The sequence below is a fragment of the Ptychodera flava genome, chromosome 2 (assembly GCF_041260155.1).
Source record: "Ptychodera flava strain L36383 chromosome 2, AS_Pfla_20210202, whole genome shotgun sequence".
NCBI lineage: Eukaryota > Metazoa > Hemichordata > Enteropneusta > Ptychoderidae > Ptychodera > Ptychodera flava.
Window position 1 is genome coordinate 48,664,033 of NC_091929.1, and position 4,865 is coordinate 48,668,897.

Genomic DNA, 4,865 nt, shown 5'->3' on the forward strand with positions numbered 1-4,865 from the left:
TAAGGCGATAACGAAGGATTCAAATTGCTAAGCAACGGTTGCTAAGGGTAATTTCCAAAATCGATCAAAATTCAAAGTTTTCATGGTTTTCTTTGAATAATGATTTATAGAATCAAATAATTCCAAAAGACGCAGGTTTGTCGCGCGATTGATCAGTGATGTCACTCATATACAAATTTTCACAGCTCTGTTTTTAAATGTTTCAGCTCCTACAAATTTGCACCAAATTTTCCAAAATTTCAGAATGTAACACATGAGATACCTGTTTAGAGCCCCTAGCATGGATTAGATTATCTGTTCAATGGTTCACAATTGAGAGAGTTGAAAGATTTTGAGCATTTTAAAAATACCAGGAGTCGAAAATCCATATAAAACACACGGAACGGTAAGATTTTGCATGTGCAAAAGTGCGCGTTTGGAACGTTGCCAGCGATAGCAAACAACTCGCACTTTGAATCCTTCAGTATCGCCTTAAATGTGGCTCCTTAGGCTTTGCAGACGATCTGAAGTTGTTTAAGATAATACATAGTGTGAGTGACTATTCAGTGTTGCAAGAAGATATCAATTACTTGTCCACATGGAGTGAGAAATGGAAAATGCACTTTAATTATGCCAAATGTAGTACTTTGTATTTCATTTAAAAGATTGCCAATTGAAAGGGATTATTTGATGCTCACAACTTGAAGACTGTTTAAAGTAACAGTGACATAGGCGTGACACTAGACACAAAGTTAACTTTTTCAACTCACGTTGTTTCCATTTTCACTGATGCTCAAAGACTACCCCCTTACAATTTATATCAGCTTGGGCCAAGTTTGTACAACATTGCTGTAAACTTGCTGCAATCTTGAAAGCCCAGCTGGTAACTTGTATCAAGGTTGGGCAAGCTTGGAAAGTATTCGAACTAAAATTAATACACTCGTACCAACTTTTGTTCAAATTTCATGCACGGTTGGCAGATACAATTTTCTTACAAGGTTTAGTTTTCCATACTTCGTTCAGTGAAGGTTGTAAGATGCAAACTTCTTACAAAGTTATGATTTTGTACCTCCCCTTCTGTGTGACTCATGTCCAGTGTGCAATTGATCCGACGCACACCCAATGAATGAACATGTCATTTTACGTGGTATGAACCTGCATCCATTGTAACTACTGTACGAACTCTCACAACAGCTGCACGGACAGTTGCCGATGCAGGGAAAGACTTGAGCACTATCATTACGTATTCAAAAAAATGATTTTGCCAGACTCGATAGGTTTCTCATTCATCACAGCAGGATTACAGACAAACACATTCACGGACTTCACTCACAAGATTACAAAATGTGAGTAAATTTTCCAAGTGAACAATGTTATTTTTCATTTATTTTCCACAACTGACAATCCAAAATTTTAAACGACAAGAACTGGTGGAAAATAGACAGCCTTTCACTTGTGGTTGTGCACAATTCAGCTGATTAAAAGCATCATTTTTCTAGTATATACCTTGGCAATCACCTAAGTTTCTAATGCCCAAAGTTTAAGCAAGTTAAAGCAAGTTTAAAGCTGAGAGTTGAGTTTCGAGCTTACAAGTACGTACACAAGATTTGAGAGTCAGGAAAACTTTTAATATAGTCGACGATCTTGTTTTGTAAATCGTGGTTGGATCAACAGCTGAATTTTTAAGAAAATAAAACAAATTGTTCAACAGGAATTTGTATGTTATAGAAGATTTAAACCTACATTTTCAGTGAATGCTGTTACGGACGCAATCCGTACACCTCTTTCAAAACAAGCAACAATAACGGGTCGTAGACTTATTGTTGTTGCAAATTTGTACCATAAAAATGTCAACAGACCAGGACTTTTCACTGTTGAAACGTACATAAAGGTCAATGCTTTCAATGTTTGATATGCATGGAGGTAGAAAGAAAGATACATCAATTCACGGCCCTTTTGTGGAGGGACCGTGAGCAATTCAAGCACAGTCGAGTCCCTCACTGCCCCAGCTAAAGAATGCACAGCACAAGTTACATAAGCTTACAGTCTGTGTCACTTGGTCATCGATGCTGCCAACAAAATCTCGCCTTCAGAAGACGTGGATTGAGGTTACGGCTTTTGCTCATGTTTTATGCATCAGAGCTATATTGCACTCCATCCTAAGCTGACTAGCTGTACGAATATCCAATACGCTGGCTACTTTGCCAAAGAGTGAGCCGAAGCCGGCTGGAAGCAGCCGACTTACAGTTGAGGCCATTATTCTTCGGTGGGGCAAGTTGGTAATTACCTACCAATTTAGCTAGGGATATTGCAATATACCAAGGGAACTTCCTAAGCCAAACTCTGTTTTCCTATCTGGAGCGGCAAGATGAAATCTAAACAAACACAGCGGGTAACAAATTTTACAGCCACCAATGGTGATCTGATACCGGGATGAACCATAAATGTACTCCACTGTCCACTTTATGTTTCAGTAATTTAGCTGGTCAGAGGGAACTTTGGTAGTGATTTAGTATGTGTAGCTCAGTTCATCGTGTAGTATGTTGAACACTGTTCTGATTGCCGGCTGTTTTTTTACAGTACAAGTATTCTAAATAAAGTATTTTGTCAATATTTTACTGGCTGCTATCAAAGGTTTCTTCACTCACAAAAAATTAAGCAATTAGTTGTGCAGGTCATGTCAAACTTTTTGATTGTGGCCTTCCAGGATGTTTTTGGCAATGGTACTGAGAATGAGATGGGCGATGACATGCTGAAGTGCCGTTTGTTTGCATTTATTCTCTGAGCGATATTTATCATAGTTTCAACTTCATGTAGCTTTGTACAATTTTGTCATCTTGTCTCCAATTTCGATGGAGCTTTCAAGACAGACTGTAAGTTGACTTTTTATGAGTCGGTGATTGCTTTTGAATTAGACTCCTGTGAACCACACAGTAAAGACCAACTTTTGAAAGATCAATGTACAAGGAGTGATCTCAAACTTTTGTACAAAATACCATGTTTTGTAATGATGTTACTTCATGCAGCTTTTTCAAACTTAGTTGTGTGTAATATTTATCAAAAAGAAGACAAGGCACGATACGATCTCTTAAGATCGTGTTTTATTCCTTGTAGTTTTCATTCCCCAACCCAGTGCCCTTTTAACGAACCTACATGAAAATGGTTCGTCCCAGTTATCAGATCACCATTGCTGGCTGTAAAATCTCATTACCCGCTGTGTTTGTTTGGATTTCATCTTGCTGCTCCAGATAGGAAAGCAGAGTTTGGCTTAGGAAGTTCCCTTGGTATATTGCAATATCCCTAGCTAAATTGGTAGGTAATTACCAACTTGCCCCACCGAAGAATAATGGCACTAACTGTATTTACTCAGAGGTCACCAGCTGGTCACGGTTTACCAAGTTAAGTTTGCGCATTGATATTGAATCTTCGTGCTGAAAGATCTGTACTCTTTTGAGTATTTCCAATCATTAGTATATGATTATTTTCATAATTTAATAAAATAAATTACTATTTTGAGTTGAAATGTACTGGATTAGGGTCGATAGAAAGTCAAAATCCGACGTTCAAAAACGGTACTACGTTATCCATCGCGTAATGATTTATTCATCTCACTTCCGTGAACGTCACAAGGCTCGAACGGCGCGAAGTAAGATTTCTGTACCGTCGACTTGGTATTTGTGATCAGGAGTTATCTTGCGGAAAGTTTCGCGATCTTTGTATGGAATCACAAGCCGAATGACATCAAACTTTCGAAGAAATGTGTATAGAGTACCAGGGACAGACAGAGTTCTAAATTTGTGAACGCGAAAAGAAGTTAAAGATGCCGACTATATTTTCCCAGTAACTTGTACCGATGTGCTGTGCGTGCAGCACGGAGAGACCTGAAGCCGGGAACCGTCTAGCGTCTGCGAGCCGTTCACAAATGCAGGTAAGTCGATATAGCCGCATGGAGCTAGAACCTGATAACGTACATTTGTACCTTGCATTGCCATTAAATTACTTATTCTGCAACCTTGGTATCGCTCTATTTAAACACAGATAAGTTTCGTTGAGTAATGATTCGTATGGAAATACGGAATTCACTTTCAATTCACAACGATGCTAGAAAATAGTCAATGGAAAATAATTGCGAGATTTTTACACACTGTTTGTCACCGCTGTCCGTTTTAAATATTATTAATATATGATTATAAATGTTTATGCAGTTGGTTTCTATGCTTTTCAAGTAACTATTGTCTCATTTTCAACTAATAATTTTTATTGATTTCATTCATCAAATTGCGGTCAAACAGTAAAGACATACACTCTTCCCTCAACCATTTGTATTTTTCAGAATTCGTTGCCGGTACTGCAGTGTAAATGGACGAGAAATTCAGAAAACAGAAGCTAAATCACTGCCTTTGAGAGTAATGTAAATTTCACATGAACCTTCTCAAGTCAAAGCTTTATGAAGACATTTATGTCGCATGAAAAAACATTGGCATATACGGTAAAATAAATCGTACCCTAAATTAACTTAACCTTTTGTTTCTCTGTTTTATTTTTTACTGTTTCTCAGTATTTCAGAAATATATCTGCGCTGATTTACAGTCTGCAATTATGTTATTAGTCATGTTTAGACAGCTGATTTCACTACTCGGTGTACGTATCTGAACTTTCAAAATGTTAAAAGTGTGGTACAACTACAAATTCACAAATTTTGCTGTCACTAAACTGTGTTGTTTCTTTGGTTTCAGTATCTACAACATATTTAGTTTTCTATTTATTACTGTTTAGAATTATTTTTCCTTGTAATTGGTAGATGCATTTATTCGAGAGTTTACTGCTCTGGAGTTATGCCAACTTTTACAGGCATTTTGGCAGGATAAAATGCACAAAAGTATGAG

At 37.4% G+C, this 4,865-nt stretch overlaps 1 long non-coding RNA gene across 1 annotated transcript; it reads left to right on the top strand.

Moving 5' to 3' along the window:
- The first annotated feature begins 3,396 nt into the window (after positions 1 to 3,396).
- LOC139122774 (uncharacterized) lies at positions 3,397 to 4,499 on the top strand. The gene is made up of 2 exons (XR_011549531.1): positions 3,397 to 3,907; positions 4,313 to 4,499. It is a non-coding gene; the product is annotated as an uncharacterized lncRNA (long non-coding RNA).
- The last annotated feature ends 366 nt before the right edge of the window (positions 4,500 to 4,865 follow it).